The sequence below is a fragment of the Physeter macrocephalus genome, chromosome 20, assembly GCF_002837175.3.
Source record: "Physeter macrocephalus isolate SW-GA chromosome 20, ASM283717v5, whole genome shotgun sequence".
NCBI lineage: Eukaryota > Metazoa > Chordata > Mammalia > Artiodactyla > Physeteridae > Physeter > Physeter macrocephalus.
The window spans coordinates 67,825,535-67,850,002 of NC_041233.1; positions in this window are offsets into that span (position 1 = coordinate 67,825,535).

Here is a 24,468-nt window from a genome sequence, read left to right on the forward strand (position 1 = left end):
CCCGGACCGGGGCACGAACCCGTGTCCCCTGCATCGGCAGGCGGACCCTCAACCACTGCGCCACCAGGGAAGCCCTACTTCTTCCTTTTTAGTTATCTACACATGGGCCATATCTTTTGCATCACCCTGAAGAATCCTTGTTCTTTTGCCACTTCTCTGTTTTCTTATCCCTATGGCGCCCATTCAGAACGACCCATAGCTGTGAGGATCCACTGAAAGAACTGCATTCATTTCCCTGTCAACTCAAAGGAAGTAAAAAATCCAAAGCTCAGAGTACAAAGAATAGATTTTGTGAATTTCTCAATCCAAGCCCACAACCCTAGCGTATAAACAGTAATCTGTATATTTATATTCTTAGCTTTCCGGAGAGACTGTGAGACAGGGAATGTGCGATTCTTGTTCCTTCTTCATGGGAGTCACATTCTTGTCAAGCGTGCAAATGGAAAATAATCCTATACTCCGGTGACAAAGTAGAATAACATGCCGTGTCTGGGTAAGAATTTGTTTCCATTTCTCTCTTGGCCGGCTCTTTGTGTGATTTATCCCAGGCACTGAGTGACCCTTCCTGTTTCAGTTTATTCAGCTGTAAAATGGGGCTATACTATCTGCTTAGTTGGCTTCTAGGCTAGGATTTTTAAAGGATTGGTCTGTTTCAGCAGACCTTGTATGGTGCCCTAGGAATGTGTGCAGGGGAGAAAGGTAAATGGACAAGCCTCGGTGCTCGTCTTCTCTGATGCCAACTTCATACCTGATCTTCCATTTCCTGACTCAACTTCTCAGGGAACACACTAGGCATTTCTTTCCAGAAGGCTCCCTGAAGAGGTCCACCCCAAGACATGGATCTTCAATTTCTTCACTTGCAAAATGGAAATAAGAACAATCCCTAGCCTACTTCCCTTTGGTATGGCTGTAGAAAATGAAATGAGTTGGTAGATAGGGAAGTGCTTTGATAAGATAAAGCCTTACTCAGACCAAGTTAGTTATAATGACAAATCGCGTCCCTTGCTCATTCTGCTACAGTTTCTTTAGTTTGTAAGTCAGTTGAAAATGAAAGTTTTGTGGTTCTGTTTATCTGGTTTATCTTTCGTGATTTATTTCTCAGTTTGGCACAGGCAGATGGTGCAGGAGCATCCACCTATTTTAAACAAATCTTATTTCCCAAAGCCCTAGTCTCTGGCAGTTTGAAATGTTGGTCCAAGTTCACCTACAGCAAGAGCATTCAGTGATGTCACAGGAAAGAGAATCTTTTCCTCAAGGTGGGCCTGGGGTACAAGAAGGAAAGGGAGACAAAGGAGAGGAGGAGGATAGTGCCAAGTATTGTAGCTTGTCCGTGGAGTCAGGCCAGGGATGAATGAATCATGACATGCTGGAAGAAAACAAACAAACAGAAGAAGCCCACACCAAACAAAAGGGCCTGTCTTTCATTTAACAGTCAATCAGACGGCAAAGAAACATTAGGCCTCCTTATGATGAGAAAGCCAAATATTTCATCTGGTCAGGTCTGCGGCGAGTCGAGAGGAAGAGGCAGCGTAATGACCACGCTTGTCCGTGACCATTTGGCTTGTAGCGATCGGCAGAGCCTAGGACCGTGGGGAGGAAGAACTCGGGGATGAGCGGGGAGGCACACGCACGGCCCCGTGCTCCGTGCAGTGTAAACAGCCGGGACATCTGGGCGCCTCATGTTCTTGTACCTTAGAGTGGGGGAGAGACGAGGCCTCTGAAAGATGAGCTAAGCCTGGGAAGTGAGTTGGAAGAAGCAGCAGATGATGAAAATGTTTAGATAGTGCAGTGTCTCCTCCAGCAAGGGAAACGGGGCTGGATGGGTTGGATATCTCCACAGACGTGAGGTTTGCATTCTTTCTAAGGCAGCGTGCTCTGGCTCCATTCACTCTCCGGTGATGGCGGGGTTGAGTGGCAGGGGTGGCAGTAACAGCAGTAGCCACATGTGGGGAGTCTGTTGCTGCTTGGAGGAGCCATTTGACCGAGGCAGACAAAGCGAATGATGGTTATTGTTTCTGTCTGCTGAGCACACGTGCTTTTTCCTCCTCTCTCTTTGATAACACAAACTGCCTTCTGTGCCACTGAGCCTGCAGCAGTCCTAATACTGCCTCTTCCCGGCCGCATGATTGGTTAAGGAATTAGCATATGGCCCAAGCATGGCCAATTGGAGTCCTTCCCTGAGACTGGTCTATGGATGCTGGGAGAAGGAAACTGGCCCTCCTTCTGGTGGGATAGCTGAGCTTTGACACTGTAGTTTTGGGAGTATCTTTCCTACTTCTTGGAGAAATCCTGTCCACTGCAGGAAAGAACTGATCAATGTACAGAGAGAAGCAGAGCTGAGAAATGGAGAAACAGCCTAATGACATCATTTGAGACCCTGGATCCAATCATGATTGAGGCCAGATGCACCCTTACGTTTCCAGTTAAATGAGCCAAAACATTCATTTTGTTTGTGTAAGCTAATTTGAGCTGGGTTTCTGTCACCTGAACCTGGATAGTCTGGAGGACAGTGTAGGGGTGGGGTCAGGGGTAAAGGCAGAATTGAGCAAGTAAGAGGTCAAGAGAAAAAGGAAAGGAAGCAGAGGGGAGGAAACATGATCCGATAGCTCTCTTAGGGAGCTGGGAACCTGCTCTGGTTTTCTGAGGCTACATGAAGCCTGGCTTCAGAGAAAGAACACTCACTGTAAAAGGCAGATCTGTTCTCGTTGGGGAATCAGCCCCATGGCTTCTGGAATGTGAGCGTCCACATATATTCAGGCCACTCCAGGGCCAGTCAAAAGAGACCCATCGGTAATGTCATTAGATATGATGCTGAAGTTAAGCTTGGGAGTCAGACAGACTTTGATTTCTGACTTCAGTCCTTACTAGCAGAATGGCCTTGGGCTCTCTATCCTCAGTTTCTTTGCCTCTAAAATGGGGCTAATAATTATATCCATCTCAAAGAATTGTTGTAAGGGTCCCATCAGCCAACGTATGTGAAGAACTGTGTACTACGGCCAGCCCATGGGAAACACCCAGTAGTAATGGCTATTCAGTTTCTCATGAGCGGGCAACGGAGAAGTAGATGGTAGGGCACCCGCACTATAGATGAAAACTGAGTGATTTAAAGTATGAAGGTGATTTAGAATGTGGGAGAACCACATTAGTACACCTAGGTTTTCTTAAGTGACATAAACTTCAACAAAAAGTTAAATTTTTTAAAAAAGGGAGTTAGAGAGTACATACTCAGAATAATTGAAAGCAGGAACACGAAGAGATATTTGTACACCTATGTTCATAGCAGCATTATTCACAACAGCTAAAAGGTGGAACCATCCACAGAAGAATGGATAAACACAGTGTGTGTAGGCAGCCCTCCGTATCAACCAACTGTAGATCGAAAATATTCGAAAAAAACTTCCAGAAAGTTCCAAAAAGCGAAACTTGAATTTGCCACATGCCCGCAACTACTTATATAGCATTTACATTGTATTTACAACTATTTACATAACATTTACATTGTATTGGGTGTTATAAGTAATCTAGAGATGATTTAAAGTATACGGGAGGATGTGCATAGGTTATCTACAAATACTATGCGATTTTTGTAAAAGACTTCAGCATATTTGGATTTTGTATCTGTGGGGGTATTGGAACCAATCCCTCACAGATACTGAGGGCGACTGGATCGGTCGATAGGTAGATAGATAGATAGATAGATAGATAGATAGATAGATAGATACAGATTATTAAAAAGGAAGGAAATGCAGACATATGCAGCAACATGGATGAATCTTGAAGACACAATGCTAAGTGAAATAAGCCAGTCACAAAAGGACAAATACTGTATGATTCCACTCATATGAGGTATTTAGAGTAATTAAATTCATAGAGACAGAAAGTAGAATGGTTGTTGCCAGGGTCTTGGAGAAGGGGGAATGGGAGTTATGGTTTAACAGGTACAGAGTTTCAGTTTTGCAAGATGAAAAAAGTTCTGTGATGGTTGGTGGTGATGGTTGCACAACTATGTGAATGTACTTAATGCCACCGAACTGTAAAAAATGGTTAAAATGGTAAATTTTATGTTGTATTTATTTTACCACAGTTTAAAAAAAGAAAGTCATGTCTAGTAAGAATGCATTTTCATTTTAGCAAAAGTATCAATATATAAATTTTGTATATGTGTGTTGATCGAAGGAAAAAGGAAGGATGACTACATACCAAATTGTTTACAGTGCTTTTTTCTCTGTGGGGTTTAGTGGGACAGGAGGGGTCGGGTTACTTTAGGCACTTTAGTACAATCTAAATTATTACAATGATCAAATGTTATTCTTGCCATTTCAATGAGTAATATTAAATTGTAACCATTCGCATTATACTTTTACACTTTCAAAGTACCTTTGTGGAATAGATCAATATAATGGTGCAGCCATTTTGGAGAACAGTTTGGCAGTCCCTCAAAGGATTAAACATAGAGTTACCATATAATCCAGCAGTTTTACTCCTAGTTACATAGTGGAAACACCTAACCACTCAAAAACTTGTGCATCAATGTTCGTAGCAGCATGATTCATAATAGCCTCAAAGTGGAAACAATCCAAATGTCCCTCAACAGATGAATGGATAAACCAGTGATACATCCACAAAATGGAATACTATTCAGCAATAAAAAAGAATGAAGTGCCGATACATGCTGCAACGTGGATGAAACTTGCAAACATTACGCTAAATGGAAGAAGCCTGACACCGAAGACCACATATTGTAGGATTCCATTTTTATGAAGTGTCCAGAATAGATAAATCTATAGTTATTGAACATAGATTAGGACTGAAGGTGACAGATAAGGGGTGTGGGCTCTTAAAAATTCCAGTAATAAAAATGTCCTAAAATTGATTCAGGTGATGGGTGCATAACTCTGTCAATATTCTAACAAGCCATTGAGTTGTTCACTTTAAAAGGGCGAACTGTATGGTATGTGAATTCTCTCTCAATAAAGCTATTATACAAGCAAACAAAACAAAAAACAAAGTCTCTTTGTAAGTCATACAATTAGTTATTTACACTAAGTTTGGGAGGAAGATATTACATGAAGAAACAGACCTGGAAAGCTAACTTAGATCTCTTGAGGAGGAGAGGAATTACCAAAGTCCAGCTGGGCTTACTTTTTTTGGTAATCCCCACCAATAAAATGTTCCACAAAAGACAAGATCAAAAGGACGTGAAAGAAAGCAACCCAGATGTTCCTCAGCTAAGGAATAAGCCAACAAACTATGATCTGTCCACACAGTGGAATACTACTCAGCAATCAAAAGAAACAAACCCCTGGTGGGTACAACCTGGATGAATCTCAAATACATTACGCTCAGTGAAAGAAGCCACACTCAAAAGGCTACGTGCCATATGCTTTCACTTATATGACATTCTGGAAAAGGCAAAACCATAGAGACAGAAAACAGACCAGGGGCTTGATTTTCAAAGGCTCTCAGGGGGACTTTCTGGAATGAGGAAAATGTTCTATATCTTGATAAGTATAATGACTACACAATGGTATGCATTTATTAAAACTCACAGAACTGTACACTAAAAATGGTTGAGTTTTACTGTGTGTAAATTGTAACTTAAAAAATGGGTTGGGGGGAAAAGACATGAAGAATGCGTTTGGATATTCAGGTGGGTGGACAGGCACTGAGAAGAGGTATCTGGCCAAGGAATGGGGGCTGTCACCATCCAGTGACCCTCTTGTGACCCACAGACCACCTTGGGCTTCCCTGTCCTTTGGAGATCCAGGGCTGCAAATCCTCAAAACTCTTGAGGTGATGTCTGCTCCTTCACCTCCAGCATCTGCACACATATGGTCTTTCTGCCCCACATCCGCCTGCAGTGGTCTCTTCACTGGTTTGCCCCAAATCCACCCACACCAGGCATCCAGGGCTTGGCTGCCTTCACGGAAAATTAGGAGAAGGCCTGGGACCCTGCCATCCAGCTGCCGTCTTTGTCTACCTCCTCTTCTATTTCTGCCCCACTCTCTCCACCTGCTTTGCTCCCGGGAGCTCTGTATTCTTTCCCCTTTGTTATAAAGAGCAGTTGAGCTCTTCCCAGCTCCTTTCCATAGAAGCTCTCCAAACTCAGGTCCTCAGCAGAACCAGGGCCTTCTTTTCATTAAGAATCTCTTTGGAATTACAAATAACAACTGTTTCCCCTATTAGCCCTGATATTTGGGACGCAGATATCAGCTGGGATGGGCATGCCCCTTGCATCTCTGAGCTCTAGTCCACCCAAAAGCATGCAGAAAGGACACAGCCCTGGTTCCGGCCTCTGCTTGCTGCTGGGGCTGCTTCCATAGACATGGCGCTATCGGTCCATGTACCTCCAAGTACGCAGCCTCAATGATTGTCACTTCCCAATGTACTGAAAGGAAGGTCCCAACAGAGGCTCTGTGACACTCCAGTGTTCTCCTACCTTGAAAAGGCTGCCTTTAAAATTCATTCCAGCAGTTTATACTTGGTATTTCCTCTTGTCCACGCTTTCCTTAATGCTCACCCCCCAACCCCCCACTTCCTCCCTTTGTTATCTCTGTCAGAAAACAGGCCCTGATTGTTTCAGGCCCAATGCTTCAGCCAGAGCCGCTCCAGCCAGGGCCCATTACTGGGCTAATTAAGAGCCGCGCTGCAAGATTTCCAAGGTCCTTCCCGGGGAGGGCTGGCCTGCTCCCCATAGAGGCTGCTCTCTCCGGCCTGCTCTGCGGGTGACGCCGCAGCACCCCAAGCCTGGGCCTTCTTCCTGCTCCGAGCCCTTTCCCCTTGTCTCTCGGTGAGCATGAAACAATTTCCTCTTTTCACGGGGCGTCGATGGCAGGCAGATTAATGAACGTGAGCCCAGCCCAGAGGCCAGCCTGACAAAAATGTTCGCGGTGCATTCAGCGGTCCCCATGCTGGGCTGCATGAGGGACATTCCCGGGCAACCAAAGACATGGGGCCGTGCAGTCGAGTCCCCGGCAGCGGCTGCAGCTCTGATCTGACCCAGGGTTCCACTGTGGAAACGATCTTCCACCTCCTGCGCCTCCTTCACCCCCGTCCAACCACCCTCCCACACCCCCTGCAAGGATCCCACCCCCCAGCAGCCAGCTCTGAGGCTCTCTGATGCTTTGAGGAATAAAGAACCAGCTGCAGCCACTGGCCCATGCCATAAACACCGAGGGGCTAGCGGGGTCCCTACTAAGACTCAGGCATGGGGCCATGACAGACGGGAGCTCTCCTTAGCAGCACGCCGTTGGGCCCACAAATGCCATGTGCTCTGTGATAAAGCCACAGGTCCTGGGCAGAGCTAGCTGGGTGTTTGTAGGAGGCTGTTTCTTTTCTTCCCTTCAGAGGAGTTCTTAACAAACTGGTGTGTAGGACTCACTCCTCAAAATGGGAAACAGATGGAGCTAGCTAGTGTGGGCCTCAGAGATATTTGCTTTGGAAACACCCAGCACGATGGGTCTATGAAAAAACTTCTCTACAGCTGGGGTCCCCCAGTGCCCAGCCAGGTGTCCAGGGAGCCATTTTCTCCCTTAAGGGGAGCTGCCAGCTCCAGGGCTTCCCTGGAGGGCTTTGCAGCCCTGACCATGGTATCAGCAGCAGAACCTGATCCTGTGAGCCATACCTCTCGATGCAGCGGAATTGTTCCTCTTCATTTTGGGGGTAAACTCCTCTCCCCCAAGGTTGATTTCTATCCCGAGCTCTCATGAGTCGGCTTTCTCACTGGCAGGATTCCCAGCTTCTTGGGATGGGTGCTTTTCTGTGTAGACACCTGTGGCTGAGTTGTCCAGCTTAGATGATCAGCTCCAGGGGGACAGTTAGCTAAGGCCCAGCATAGCACCATAGCTGGGTGTTTACAAAAGGTAGTGGGATGGATTTACTTCCAAAAGCATTTTGATCATGCAGTCAGTCATATATGTATGTTACACACACATGCATATACACAAGCACCCCAACATAAACACATACTTCACAGATATTTCCATTATATCTTTGCCACATTGATGTTCCTTAGCTAACACGTATTTTGACTTTTTAGAACCACGTAACTGTTTTCAGTAGGAAAACAGCCAACCTCCCTCTCAATCAGATTGTCTTATTTAATGCTTTTCATTTTGAATTCTTCTTTTGTCTAATATCAATATTATCATACCTACTCTATTTTTATTAGCATTTGATTAGTTTATCTATTATCATCCTTTTCATTTTTAACCTCTTGGTGTCATTTTGTTTCTAGTTTGAATTGTGGGTAGCATCAAGCTAGATTTTAAAAATCTGAAAGTATTAGACTTCCCATAAAATAATTTTATCCATTCACATTTATTGTGATCATGGATATATTTAGGCTTCTTTTCCTGACACTTTATTTTATGTTTTCTACTGGCTGTAAATTCTTGATGTTTGTTATCTTCTTTTTTAATATATTAAAATAGAATTTTTGAGTTTTGGTTCAACTTATTTTTTTCCCTAAAGTTTGGAAATTATGTATATTATTTCTTATCTTCTGGCGTAGGAATGACAGTGCACTGTGAGGCAGGAGATGGGGCTCTATTCTTAGCTTGGTCATGAACTCATTGTTTGACTTGGGTAAGTTACTTCTTTTTGAACTTCAGGTGCCTCCCCCATAATGAGATAGTTGGATGAAATGATTTCAAAAGCCTTATCCCTGCAGTGTTAACATGTAGGATTTGGTGGTCGATTGAGGTCTAGAGCTTCCTAGGTCTGTCCAGGGAATGTGCACCTTCAAAACGGGAGGGACCATTTCCACCGCCAGGCTTCAGTGAAGCATCTGGCTATCAGGTGAACTCAAACTTGAACCTTGTTGGCACAGCTTATCTTTTCAGGGGAAAGTCAGGCTCAGCTCTTCCCTCTTCTGGGATGATCATGAGTGGGATGTTTCTAACTCAGCAGCGCCTGTGTAAATATTCTCACTCTTGAGCATATTTTATTGTGTGATAGAAATAGTTATTGCTCACCACTTACAATGTGCTCCCACGTATTTTCTTGCAGTTAGGTAGGTCATGGGACTCACCTTGCCAATGGACTGCGAGCCAAAGTGATTTCACATTGTGAAAAGTGTTTTACTTTTAGGTCAAAGCATTTAAGAGCTAGTACCTGATCCCCTAGCTCCCTCTTCTCCTGCTGCAGTGACCAAGGAGACATACAGATGGTGCAGCTCCTCAGCCTGAGTCCCTGAGTGTGTGAACCAGAGATCTCTGCTGACCTCCTTTGGACATGTAGCATTAGCAAGACAGAAACTTATGTTAAGCCACCGGGATTTTTTTTTTTTAGCCACAGGTAACCCAGCCCACTGTAACTAATACAGAATATACTGAGGCCATTATTAAGCACATGCATTTTCTGTCTTTTCAACTTGGATATGAGGGTTTGAGGACAGAAGATGGCTAAACTATGAGACTCATTCCTCTTACCCCGGCACTGGTGGCTTAAGTTGCCAGAACCTAGTCACATATACGTAAAGTCCCCCACCTTGGAAACCTCAGAATTGTTCAGAGCATTAGCCCAAGGCACTTCTCCTTTGGCTCTCCAGAATCTTCACTCAGCTTCTATTGCACATGGAGTCAAGTTCACAGTCCCTGATATGGTTACTGGGCCCCGTGTGGCCTGGCCCTGCCTCCCGCTCCAGATCATCGCTCACTGCTGTCTCCCACACTTGCTTTGCTCCACCGCACTTGTCCTCTCTCGGTCCCTCACACGTGCCTGCCTCAGGACATTTGCAAAAGCTGTTCCCTGCACCTATGATGCTGGATCCACAAGGGTAACTCCTAAGCATCTTTCAGGTTTTAGCTTTCTTAGGGGATTTTTTTTTTATACCTCCCCAGGCTGGGTTATATGCTCCCACAACATTCTCTGTTCCACGCCACCCTCATGGCATATCTCAGTTGTAATGAAATAATGGGTTGTGCAATCATTTGCTTAATGTCTGTCTCCCCGTTAGACTCGAAATTCTCAGGGTGCAGGGATGATGTTTATCCAGTGCCTAGGACAATTTCTGGCCCACAGAGGGCACAGAAGCATGAAGTATGACTAATGATGATGAATGAATGAATGGTCATTCTCAGCATCTGGAGCAATTATCCCCAGACTTTAGTGTACATCAGAATCACCCAATGGGCTTTAAAAAATATTTATTTTTAAATTGTGGTAAAATACACATCAAATAAAATTTGCCATCTTAACCATATTTAAGTGCACAGTCCTGTGGCATTAAGTACTTTCACATTGTTGTACAAACATCACCACCACCCATCCACAGAACATTTTTCATCTTGCAAAACTGAAACTCCATAAACAGTAAGTCCCCATTTTCCCCTCCCCCAGCTCCTGGCCACCACCATTCTACTTTCTGTCACTATGAATTTGCCTGCTCCTAAAGAGTTTTTTAAAACACAAATTTCTGGGCCTAACTCACAAAATTTCAGACCGGGGCCTGAGAATCTGCATTTCTACCAAGTTCCCAGGTAATGCTGACTCTGCAGGCTCAGAGACCACACTTTGGGAACACGGCATTGGAGGATCCCGAAGTTGATACCTCCTCCTAAGTTGTGTCACATCTCCTGCAGCCCCTGCACACATTAGGAGTTCAGAAAATGCTGGTGACAGATGGGTTGATTACACTCAACTGCCTGTGGAAGAAGTGAGTCCTTTCAGTTAAGGCAGAGGATCTCAACCCTGATCATTATATTCATCTGGGGAGATGTTTGCAAAATCACATATGCCTGGGTCCCACTGTAGACAAATGTACTAGAACTTCAGAGTGTGGGACCTGGGCATTAGTATTGGTTGGCACTTTCCAGGTGATTCTATCTGTGAAGCCGGAGTTGAGAATCACTGGGTTAAGGAAAAAAGCAGAGGGAGGAAGATCAGAAGAGGCATTTGGAAATCAAAAATACAAACACCTCCAGGGATGGGCACCCCTTGGTTTCTGCAGAAACACCTTTGTGACCTCAGCATAGAAATGATTCTTTGCCCAACTCCCTAGGGGGAGGAAAGACACACCTTTCGAGTGCAAAACCCAGTTCTCTGGGGACCAGTAATGCTGTTCTCAGAGAACCAGAGTAACAGGAAGAGATTTCGACACAGGATCTGACCTCTTCCTAGCTGCTTCCCTTTGAGCTATTATTTCTGGACATCACCTCATATTTCCACATGTGTACAAAGGTGTACGCTGTAGCTTTCTATCTCTGCTCAAATTCACAGGCATCACCTTGGAGTTTTAAAAATTTATTTATTGATGTAAAGTAGGGAAACCCTTGATTAACATGTAGCCCACGGGGCCAAATGAAACCTGGGTAAGGCTTCATTCTGCAAAGGACTCTACTTACTAAGTCTTCCTACTCTGGACACTGAATCCTGGCAGCGTTAGTGTGGTCCACAGACTGGTGTCAGCCAGGAACGGGTACCCTTCTGCAGTGAGATGGATACAGAATTTGAAACTAAATATTTAGAAATTTCTATGGCAACCCAACAATATGCAGTCCCAGTGTGTGATCAGCAGACTTTTCTTTGGTGAACAGGGGATTGACCAATTTAGGTACTGTTGACCTGCGTGGCGTGTTGCCTGTGGCTGAGCTGTGGACAAGTGCTGCGTGGTTGGGTCACACGTGAGTCTGCAATTAAACTCAGCTGATCTTTCCCATTTATATATCGTAACCAGGATGCATGGTCTTTTGTTGTGAATTTCTTTGGCATTTCCTTAATGACTGTTGAAGTTGAGTTCCTTTGCTTATGTTTATTGGCCTTTGGTGTATCCTTATTTTTTTAAGTGATTGTTCAAGTGTTTTGCCCATTTTTCTATTGGATTTTCAGTCTTTTGCTTACTGAAGAGTAGGAGTTACTTTAATATTCTGAATATAATTCTTTTGTTGGATATATGTTGATGGAAAAAAATTTTTTTAAAGGTCCTTCACCCAGATAACTTGAGAAGCAAGACCATGAGATTAACCCTGTGGTCCTATCCATGACAACGTATGGCAGATTTCTTTCCAAAGGTCAGAGAGAGGCGTTAGGAATTTACACTTGATATCTTCACTCAGGACTATTAAGGAATAAGATGCCCAATTCAAGCTAGTTCAAGCAAGAAAAGGAATATATCAACTGACAGGACTGTGATAGATTCATGTGTGGCTTGATCCAGATGTTCTCTATGTTGGCTTTATTTTCTGGCAAACTCTCTTTCTGTTGGAGAGAATGGATCCCAGAAACTCCAGACTCACATGATTCTTGTCTCAGTTTGAGAGATACCCTCTGTTTCCCAGTGTTTATATAAATTTCCCCAAAGGACTTTGATGGGCCATGCTTGGGTTATAAGCCTACCAAAGGACCAGTGTGAGTTCTAGACCACCCCATAGCAGAGGACACAGAATCCTGAACCTGAGATCCCTACCAGAAAATGCATGGATTAAAGGAAGGTCAGTAGCCAAAGGGAAGGGATGCAGAGTGGACTCACAAGTAATAGGTGTCCACTACTTCAACTAGGAGGGCAAAGAGTGGAAAGCTTTCGAGTGAGGCTTAGTGGTGTGTATGTGGTGGCAGAGGAAGAGGGAGGTGTAAAATGATTGTTGCTGTGCTGGAGAAAGATGTATCTGACATTACTGGACGGAAGGGAGCAGCAACTGACTAGTGTCAAGGAGAAATATTAGGTGACTATACCTTTAGATATATGGTTCTCTCTTCATGGTTATCTAATTCATTTATTCATCCACTTATTCATGCAACGAATATCTGTTGAACACTAATTCTTTTGCCAAACTTTCCTATGTAATTGTTACTGTAATACATGAGACAGATGTAATCCCTGACTTCATAGAGCTAATAGTTCAGTTATATAAACTTCTCAAAAGTGTTCTTTTCTGAAAAAGATAATGCGGCCTTGTTCCTATGACAGGATACTGAGCAAAACAATTGAGTTGGGCCATACTAAGAATTCAGAGATCAGCAGCTTTTATCATGAGTAATATTTTCCACCAGAGACTAAGGATGAGGTAATCCCTGCTAATAGGTATGGAATTTATCTCTGAGCTTCCTGGCAGCTAAGGCAAAAAGGAAAATCTGTTTAATGACCTCACTCTCAGTGATGCCAATTCATTTTGGAAAGACAAACCTTTTCTTGGGTCCAAGTACTTGGAGGAATTCATTAAATGGACCCACATATAAAATATATTGAGTAACATCATAAAATCATTATCTCCTAACCTGACAAAATGACCAGGGGTCCCACAGAAGTATTTCAGACAGCAGCCTTTCGTGTCTACCTGCCTCAAATTTCTCCCCAGATCAGCTTCAAACAACATGGAGTCAGAATGACATCACATTCCTGGGGAGGAAATGCTTTTAGGAAAGCCTTTTGTGACTTCTTCAAATAGAGGTTTGCTTTTTCTTTCTGCTGCTTCTATCCTGTTCTGTATGCCTTTGGTTCTCCTTGCTTATCTGCATGACCCCAAATTCTGATTATTTACTAACATACCTATTCTCCTTATCTTCCCTCCCCACTAGATTTCAGTTACTTAAGGCAGGTCCCATACCTTTAAAAATTCTGTGTTCCTGGTATCTATCACTGTATCTGTGTAAGACAGTGAGTGTAATGGGAATGGGAGGAAGGAAGAAAGGAAGGAAGGGAGGGAGGGAGGGAGGGAGGGAAGGAGGAAGGAAGGGAAGGAGGAAGGGAGGGAGGGAGGGAAGGAGGAAGGAAGGGAGGGAGGGAAGGAGGAAGGAAGGGAGGGAGGAAGGGAGGGAGGAAGGGAGGGAGGGAGGGAGGAAGTGAGAGGGGAAAAGGAAGAGAGAGGAGAAGTTGTCTCTTCAAGGATGGGAGAGAGGGGAAACCTATCAGAAAGGTCCCATATCTGGGCTGAAAGAGGCCAATTTGGTCTAATCAAGTGTAGGCCGTGAGTAATGCAAGGGGACTTGTGGGAAGGCCATTTAGGGATGTGTGAGGAGTCAATGAAAAGAATAAATGAAAAATTGCTTCATTTTAAGAAGATTTTAAGAACTTAGCATGTTCCAAAAAAAAAAAAAATCAATACCTAATGGAGATTTCCATTAATCAATTATGATGAAGATGAGAAAGTCCTATTTTTACCCACGACATCTTCCTATTGCTCCCAAGAATCGTGGTGGTCCTGGGGATCGCTGCTCAAGGCCAGGGAAGACCAGGCCTGTGAGAGTGGCTGTGTCCGTCTTGTCACCAGGCTCGGACAGCGTGCTTTAGGGTGGGGGTGATGAGCACGGCGGCTTCACGTACAACCAGAGCCATCGTATGTCCCAGGCATGCTCTAATTTTGGTAGTCCCACCTTCCATCATGTCAAAGATATTAGAAGCACCCGCGTTACAGCAAAATTTATTTTTCGCTATAAAAAACTTCGAAGGATTTTTATGATTTTGCTTTGGAAATGATATGGCTCCAAGTAACTCATTTATTTTGTAATTAGTCATGGTTTCTCAGGTTTCACAGCTAATTGTGCACAGCAAAGCAAGAAAACATAACCTCAAATGGTATTCAAATGCTGTAAAACTTTAATACATACTAAATTTAACCCATAATGACATTCGTATACATTAATTAAGCATTTGCTTGTTTTTACTTGGCACTTCTCATTTAGCATTTTGGAACCAAAGATATTTCAAATCTCAAGCATCTTTGTGAGCCCTTGCAAAGAGTGCAGGCCATGGGCACGGTGCCTAGAATGCTCCATGGCCTCACATATGAAGGGCTGGACAAACATCTCCTCAGATGTCAGAGATTTGATGTGGAAAGAAGGGCACATTCCGTATGCTTTGAATTCAGGTCTCACTAATGCCTTCCTATCAGTTCAGGGCCTCATTAATGAGGAGCGCTAAGCTTTCTAGCCACTGTCTTGTTATAAAAGAGTTCCGCCGTGGGGACAGCAGACTTAGCATTATAGACCCGAGTCCGCATCCTGGCTGTGCTCCATGTAACTGGGTAGCATCAAAGAGTTATTCCAATTCTCAGGGACTTCGTTTCCTCATCTGTGGAATGGGGCCAATGCTATCAATCCATCATCATTCCTGGGGTTGAGCTTCAAATGAGATAATCTACAAGAAAATTTTTTACTGAAAAACATCAGGTATGATGACAGCTTAGGACGGTTGTTCTCATCCCTGCCTACACTTTAGAATCACCCCAGGAGCTTTTAACAAGTACTAAAGCCTGGGTCCCACCCGAGACCAATTAAATCAGGACTGCTGGGGAATGAGAGCAATGGTACTTTTATAAAGGTAACCCCTTCTGGTGATTCTGGAGTGCAGCTGATGTGGAGGACGGAGATGCCCAGAGAGGACAGCTGTGTCCACAGCTGGAGCAGCAAGCAGGTCGGCGGCACCTTCCAAGTTTCAGTGGCAGCAGCGGCCATGCCCTAACCAGACTTGTTCTGTTGCATGACTTTGGCTTGTTCTGGTTGCCCAGCCTCTTGGCAGTTGGTTCTTTGAACTTGGCAGAGACTCTTAGGGCTCACACATACACGTGCTTTCCTGGCACACAAAGCCAGGCTTTGCTTCCCACACTTGCAGTTATATGGGGCCATGTGGGTGCATTGGGGCCAATGGATGAGAGCAGGAGGGATCCGCACTGCTTCCTCTTGGCCTTACCTGATGTATCAGTTTCCCAGGGCTGCCATAACAAATTACCAGAGACAGTGGCTAAAACAACAGACATGTATTTTCTCACAGTTCTTGAGGACAGAGGTCTGAAATCAAGATGTCAGCAGGGTTGGTTCCTTCTCGAGGTTCGGAGGGAGAATCCGTCTCAGGCCTCTTTTCTGGCTTCTGGTGGCTCCAGAAATCCTTGGCCTTCTTTGGCTTGTACTTGCATCTTTCCAATCTCTACCTCCGTCTTTATGTGGCTTCCTCCTGTGTCTCTGGGTCTTAACTCCTCCTCTTTTCTATTATAAGACACCAATCATCAGATTTAATGCCCACTCTAAATCCAGGATGATTTCATCCAAAGATCCTTAACCTAATTACATCTGCAAGAACTTATTTCCAAATGAGGTCCCATTCACAGGCACCAGGGGTTAGGACTTAGACATATCTCTTTTTTGGGAGGGGGGGTCAGCAGGGGGCGGGAATACTATTTAACCTAATACACCCAAAAGCAAAACAAAACAACCCCCAAATCCCTCATTTGTCATCTTCTGACTCTCTGTCTTCCCCCAGGTGCTAGCTGAATGGAGAGCACTATGAGGTCTTAGAGGAGGGCAGAGCCACAGGATGGAAGGAGCCTGGGTCCCTTCATGACTATTGAACTGTGGTGCATGGGAGAAACTTTCATGTACTGAGCCCCTGTGATTTCGAGTTATTTCTTACAGCAGTTAGCCCATCCTGACTAACACAGCCAGCTTTGACATCCTTCCAGTAAATTTATTTTCTGCCCAAATCAGCCTATTGAAACTAAGCTTTTATAATTTGAGACCAGGAATCCATACTATGATACTCCCCTAACTGCGTCTCCTACACGCTCCAGCTAGAGGCTGCTCACCATTAGCACAGGAAAGAACCTTGGAGACCATCTATTCCAAGTCTCCCATTTCAGCGATGAGGAAATTGAGGCTCAGAGCCAAGGTTGAGTAGTGAAGGAAGGACCCTGTCATACACCCTGTATTAGTTTCCTAGGGCTGTCGTAATAAATTACCACAAACTTGGTGGCTTAAAACAACAAGAATTTGTTCACAGCTCTGGAGACCAGAAGTCTGAAATCAGGGTGTTGGCAGGACCATGCTCCCTCCAAAGGCTCTAAGGGAGAGTGCTTCCTCGCCTCTTCCAGCTGCTGGTGGCTCCACGCATTCCTTGGCTTAAGGCAGCATCACTCTAATCTGCTTCGTCTCCACAAGGCTGGCCTTCTCCCCTGTGTTTCTCCTCTTCATATTTTCTCTTCTTCTTCTAAAGACACCTGTCATTGGATGTAAGGACCACTCCAGGATGATCTCTCCTTAAGATCCTTAACTTAATTATGTTTGCAAAGACCCTTTTTCCAAATTAGTTCACATTCGCCGGTACTGGGAGTTAGGACTTGGACATATATTTTGGGGCCACAATTCAACCCATTACACACCCAGATCATCTGACTTTGAGGCAGATACCCTTTCTACCATCATCTTTTTAGCACTTATTCCAATCTCTTGTTTCTCATCCATGTGCTAACCTCTCATGGCAAGGAGAACGTGAAGGATGCTACAAGGATTGGACTAGACGTTAACATTCAGAGGGATAAAGGGAGGATTTGTTTTATATCTCATATCAGGTTGTGGTGCCTGGCTTACAAGAAGCCCACATTCCCAATGAGGATGAGTGAGTCATGCATTTAACAACCTCCCGCCATGCTGGTACTGTCATATGTGTTATTTCACTTGGCTCTCAAAACCACCAGCAGGATGGTTGCTGCTATCACCATTTTTCCACATGAGAAAATCAAGAATGAAATAGTTTGCCCAGCAGACCCTAAGTCAGCAATTTGAGTGTAAGTTTATTTGGGTAGTGATTCCACAACGAACTGGGAAGGGATTGGAGAAGTAAGATGGGGAGGGGCTGGGAAGCAGGGGACAGGGAGGAAGCCAATACAAAGTGCGATAATGGGCAAGTTACTGCTATGCACTCAGTGTTCAATTCAACTGGGGATGTCTGGGAGATGGTGTAGAGCCCACCTGAGAAGGATGAAGAAGTTGTACTAATTAACCATCAAATCCCATCTGATATCTGTCTAGGGTTATTTCCAAAGTGTTAGCTCCCTGGCTCTTCCAGCCTGACTTGCTAATGGGCAGAACAAGATCTGATGGCCAGAGAAGCCCTCAGACAAAGAATTGCAGGGGCTCGTTATAGGAAGCCACTGGGGCCAAGGGAAATGGACAGGGCCTGGGGGGATAAGTGTGGGGCACCAATGCTGTTTGCCTCCAAAGCCTTTGCTTTTTCCACCAGGGTCCCCAGTACCTTGTACCAACTGGAGGGACAGACCTGTGGCCTAATGCCCACCCCACTGCCTATCCTGCAACCAGTTCTTTACCGAAATCCTGTGCTATTTGCAAGACTTCCTGAAGCATAAAGGCTTTGAGATCAAGTCCAGAAGATTCTTCCCTTGGATGCTTCCGCAGTGTGTGTTTTTGTGTGATGGGTTCTGTGTGACCCAGTGACATGCATCATACTTGAAATACTTCCACTGCTGACAAAATAAATCAGCTCTCCCTGCCGTAGCGCTCAGCTTATTAGGGGAAAATGGAAAAGGGACATTAAATATTAATACTGCATATTTTCCTCTCCCTTGGCACCTTCTATGCGGCTGATCACTGCCCAGCCAGAGCAGCCTTCTGTCTTTCTTCTCCTGATGATGATAGGGGACAGAAGCGACCTTTGACAAGGCAGTGAGGGACACGAGCGTAAAATGGGGCTCCAGCTGACTTTCTAGCTTCCTGCTTGGCAGCACCCATGTCTCTATCAGATGCCAAAGACCACAGCACCATGAAACTTTGTCTGCAGTGGAAACCCTGCCCCTCTGCTAGTTTGGCTTGGAAGCATTCACAGTAAGGAGAGAGCGCAGTTTCTTGAAGAAAAGGTGGTTTCAGAGGAGGCGGCTTGGGAGAAATGAAGCTTGGAGAAGCAGTTGATAAGTCCTGAGCTAACTGACAGAAGAGATCACTGGCTTTGCCTCTGTGTTTGTTCATTTTCAGCAAACGTTCAATGAAGGAGCCCTCATCCATTAGCCCAGGCCACTGAGGTGGTGTGTGTAGGCACCTTTTAGGCCTCAGAAAGAAACTCTTCCAGAAATGCTGGTGTTTCATTTGGCTGATTTGTGGAAACCTCTGCACAAAAATCAAAAATTAATCCCTAAGAGGAATTCTCTTTTGGAATGCTGGGAATATGGATTTCTTAGTTGTTTTTTTTTTCCAATTAATTTTTCATTACACAAGTAAGGCATTAATCCAATTTTTAAAAATGAAGCCATTGTGCATAAGGCTAGAGTGGCTTTCCCACTCCCCTCCCAGGTCCCACTCCCCTCCCACACCTCGAAGGTAAGTACTGGCGGGATCACAGCACATGATCATGGGGAGGAGCGCTGAGGTCTCTATGTTTGTTTTTGAGGCTTCTTCCCCCGAAACGCTGCTGTTGTTTTTAGGTGAGCTCTACTGTGATTTGGTCCTGTGACTGCTCGCTTTTGTCCCCAGATGTCCTCCTTCCTCTGCTTGTACCATCTGCACATGGGCTCAATAAATTTCTTCCAATGGCCATTTTAATCCTCTGTGTCTGAGCTCAGGAGCCCTCGAGGGACCTATGTCCTATGGCATCGGGGCGAGCAGCTGCCTGGCTTTCAACACTGTCCAGCCTCTCCCTCCCTGCCCCCTCCTGTCTCCCTGCCCCAATCCTCCCATCTCCCTGCCCCTGTCCTCCCGTCTCCCTGCCCCAGTCCTCCCATCTCCCTGCCCCAGTCCTCCCGTCTCCCTGCCCCTGTCCTCCCGTCTCCCTGACCCAGTCCTCCCGTCTCTGCCCCTGTCCTCCCGTCTCCCTGCCCCAGTCCTCCCGTCTCCCTGCCCCTGTCCTCCCGTCTCCCTGACCCAGTCCTCCCGTCTCTGCCCCTGTCCTCCCGTCTCCCTGCCCCAGTCCTCCCGTCTCCCTGCCCCTGTCCTCCCGTCTCCCTGCCCCTGTCCTCCTGTCTCTGGCCCTGCTCTGATCCTCTGGGGCAGCTTAAACACACTCCGTGGGCCCAGCCTCCGGACATTTGCTCATGAAGTTCCCTTCTCCTTCCTTCCCTCTTGATCACCCTCTTGTTTCAAGACTCAGCATCCTTTGTGAACCTTTCTGTCTGTGCTGGCGCCCTGGGTCTTTCATCTTAGAACTCATCTCCAGTTAGCACTGGAGTTTGGGAGTAAAAGTTCTCTGGGGGTTGGGTTTGTTCCTCTTTTCACCCTGGCCACAGGGACTCTTTTAGGCCAGGGTCTATTCCACAGTCAGGTACCACCATCAGAGCTGCTGTTGAGACCTGCTGTTGGCCAGGATTTGTCTCTGGTGCTTCATATCGGCCACTTCTCTTTTTCCTATTCCTGTGTATGGCTGAGGATCTTGGACCAAGAGAGCCTGTGTCCCTTGTCAAAAGTCCCATAGAGAGTACAGGTCAGAGGTGGGATTCAAACCCAGGGCTGACTCCCAGGTGCTTGAATGATAAGCACAAACATGTGAGGTGCACCTTCCCTAATTTTGCTTAACCGGTGGCCCTCCTCCGAGAAACCCCGTATCCATATCCAGGGAGGAGTCCTGAAGGGCGAGCCCTTGAGTGCGTGGCCCCCTCTGCCTGCCCTTTGTCCGGGCACTGGGAGAGCTACGATCTGGGACCTGGAGGGGGCTGGGGGAGGCTGCCTCTCAGGCGGGCTTGGGTCTCCAGGGACCCCAGCGGAGCCCACAGCCATTTAGGTTAAATGAGCATCCAAAGGCCGGCTCAGAGGAGAGATCATGGGAAGACATTATCCATAGTTGTTTACAAGTGACAGTGAGAAGGTCCTTGGTGACTTGCTTGAGGAGGGAAGACAAGTCCCTTGAGGGAAAATTAGGCAAATCGTGTGCCTGTTTGGGTCACGCAGGTTCAAATCCTCATCGGGGAGATTAACTTGTCACCGACTTGGCTGTCACTTTTGCTTTTTTCATGGCTTCCTGGGTTTCAGCATCATCTCAGCCGCAGGGAGGTTGGGATGCACGAGTCTTCTCATTCCACCACCGGCATCAGGGGCAATGGGGCTGCACCTAGGGTGCTTCGCCGGCTGCCACTCGGGTTGTTCCCACAAAGCATAATAATAACTGTCCCCTCTCCGGCACCTGCCGAAGCCTCCGTCATCCTTGAGGGTCCATAATCTCCCCTCTCTCTCAAGCTGCTCTCTGTTATATCCGCCTCTCCTGATCAGTATGAAGTGCTGCGACAGAGCGTGAGATTCCCAGGTTCCAAGAGGATTTGCAGATGGTACGTGAAAATATGGTTCAGTGGTCCAGTAAGAGTGGAAAATGCTCTTGTAAGAGTCTTGCTGCAGGACCTCTCAGAGCCCTCGATGTACTACTAATGTGTTGAATAACTCTCCTAGAGGGGGTTGAGATCACTTTGTTGAAATCTTTGATCATGGAACCATTTTCAGAATAGAACATCTGTTTCCAGAGAGTGGTGGTCCATTCCTCACACCGTAAGACCCACTGGAGCAGAGGAAAGATGAGACTCTACAGCAGAGGAGACCTGGGTGAGGACGTTTCCTCCCCTGACTACCGCAGGTCCCCGGTCCTCTGGGCCCTGTTTCCCCATCTCAAAGTACGGAGGACAGAACATCCTCCAGGAGTTGTTGAGAAGATTAAGTGAGCTATGGTTCTTGGTGCCTACCAGGAGCGTGCTCAACTTTGGACTCTTTCCCCTCCCACCCGACCACAGTATTGTACCCCTGAAACACTGCACGCCCTCTAAGGGGGCCTCTGAGGGTTGACCTGCACAATAGCTACTTTTATATGCCTTTCCCCTCCCCCACAAGATTGTGAACTCCATGAGAGCAGAGGCTGTATCTTGCTTCCTTTAGTCCCTTTCTGTCTCAGCCAGGCACCTGACACAGAAGGTGCTGACATGCGGTCATTACATTCATATTGAACGTTGTCACTTTTTCAATTATGTGGAATCACAAGTCTACGGATTTCTTAGAGAGTCTTCAGGGTGGGGTGGGGCCTATATAGGAAATAATTTACCTAAGGAGGGATAAGTGGGTCCTCTTTTACTTTTAAATTCACTGAAAGTTTGCTGTGCCTAAATTTTAAACAATTTTTCTATAACAGAGCTGCTCATTGTAGAAAGTTTAGAAAATATGGAAAAGCATGAAGAAGAAAATTAAACTTACCCATAATCCCAACCACTGCTAATATTTTGATAGTCTTTTGCCATTGACTTTGTGTGTGTATGTGTATGAATATATTATATATATAAACAAAAATGGATCACTTTGTTCAAACTGCCTTATAACCTGCTTTGTTCATTTAACAATATATTGTAAGCATAGGTTGATGTTATTAAATATTCTTCTATATCATTTTAAATGGCTGCCACATATTCTGTGATGTGGGCATAACATGATTTATTTAACTAACCCCTTATTTTGGTTGTTTCCATTCTTCTCTATTATAAACAAGGAAGCAATGAACATCCATATAGCAATCCCTATCAAAATGCCAATGGCATTTTCCACAGAACTAGAACAAAGTAGTTCTAAAAATTTTATAGAAATGCAAAGATCCCAAATAGCCAAAACAATCTTGAGAAAGAACGAAGTTGGAGGCATAATGCGCCCTGATTTTAAACTATACTACAAAGCTACAGTAATCAAAACAGTATGGTACTAGCACAAAAACAGACACAAAAGTCAATGGAGCGCAATAGAGAGTCCAGAAATAAACCTGTACACATATGGTCAATTAATCTATGACAAAGGAGGCAGGAATACACAATGGGGAAAAGACAGCTTCTTCAATAAATGTTGTTGGGAAAACCGGACAGCTACATGTAAAAGAATCAAACTACCCCATATACAAAAATAAACTCAAAATGGATTAAAGAATTGAATCTAAGACCTGAAGCCATAAAGCTCCTAGAAGAAAACATAGGCAGTATGCTCTTTGACATTGGTCTTAGCTATAAATTTTTGGATCTGTCTCCTCAGGCAAGGGCAACAAAAGCAAAGATAAACAAATGGGACCATTAAATAAACTAAAAATCTTTTGCATAGCAAAGAAAACGATTAACAAATGAAAAGGCAACTTATAAAATGGGAGAGGATATTTGCAAATGATATATCTGATAAGAGGTTAATATCCAAAATATACAAATAACTTAGACAACTCAGTATAAAAAAATCTGATTAAAAAATGGGCAGAGGACCTGAATAGACATTTTTTTCAAGAAAGCCATGAGATGGGCAACAGACACATGAAAAAATGCTCAACATTACTAATTATCAGGGAAATGCAAATCAAAACCACAATGAGATATCACCTCACACCTTTCAGAATGGCTATTATAAAAAAAGACAACAAACAACGTGTTGCTGAGGATGTGGAGAAAAGGGAACACTTGTGCACTCTTGATGGGAACACAAATTGGTGTAGTGGCTTATGGAAAAAAGTTTGGAGGTTCCTCTAAAAATTAAAAATAGAATTACCATATGATCCAGCAACTCCACTTCTGGGTATTTACCTGAAGAAATAAAAAATACTAGTTTGAAGATATATGCACCCCTGTGTTCATTGCCGCATTTTTCACAACAACCAAGATATGGAAGCAACCTAAATGTCCATTAATGGACGATGGATAAAGAAGATACTGGGATTCAGTTAAGATGGCGGAAGAGTAAGACGCAGAGATCACCTTCCTCCTCACAGATACATCAGAAATACAGCTACACGTGGAACTTCTCCTATAGAACACCCACCGAACGCTGGCAGAAGACCTCAGACCTCACAAAAGGCAAGAAACCCCCCACGTACCTGGGTAGGCAAAAGAAAAAAAAATAAACAGAGACAAAGAATTGGGACAGGACCTGCACCAGTGGGAGGGAGCTGTGAAGGAGGAAAGGTTCCCACACACTAGAAGCCCCTTCACGGGCGGAGACTGTGGGTGGCGGAGGGGGAAGCTCCGGAGCCTCGGAGGAGAGCGCAGCAGCGGGGTGCGGAGGGCAAAGCGGAGAGATTCCCGCACAGAGATCGGTGCCGACCGGCACTCACCAGCCCGAGAGGCTTGTCGGCTCACCCGCCGGGGCGGGCGGGGGCTGGGAGCTGAGCCTCGGGCTTCAGTCGGATCCCAGGGAAAGGTCTGGAGTTGGCAGAGTGAAAACAGCCTGAAGGGGCTAGGGCGCCACGGCTAGCCGGGAGGGAGTCCAGGAGAAGTCTGGAGCTGCCGAAGAGGCAAGAGACCTTTTCTTCCCTCTTTGCTTCCTGGTGCGCGAGGAGAAGGGATTAAGCGCGCCGCTTAAAGGAGCTCCAGAAACGGGCGCGAGCCGCGGCTGTCGGCGCGGACAGCAGAGACGGGCGTGGGACGCTTGCTGCTGCCGCCACCAAGAGGCCTGTGTGCGAGCACAGGTCACTCTCCACACCGCCCCTCCTGGGAGCCCGTGCAGCCCGCCACTGCCAGGGTCCCGGGATCCAGGGACACCTACCCCGGGAGAAGGCGTGGTGCGCCTCGGGCCGGTGCGGCATCACGCTGGCCTCTGCCATGCAGGCTCACCCCGCCTCCATGCCCCTCCCTCCCCCCCGGCCTGAGTGAGCCAGAGCCCCCGCATCAGCTGCTCCTCTAACCCTGTCCTGTCTGAGCGAAGAGCAGAAGCCCTCGGACGACCTACACGCAGAGGCGGGGCCAAGTCCAAAGCTGAACCCCAGGAGCTGTGCGAACAAAGAGGAGAGGGGGAGGTCTCTCCCAGCAGCCTCAGAAGCAGCAGATTAAA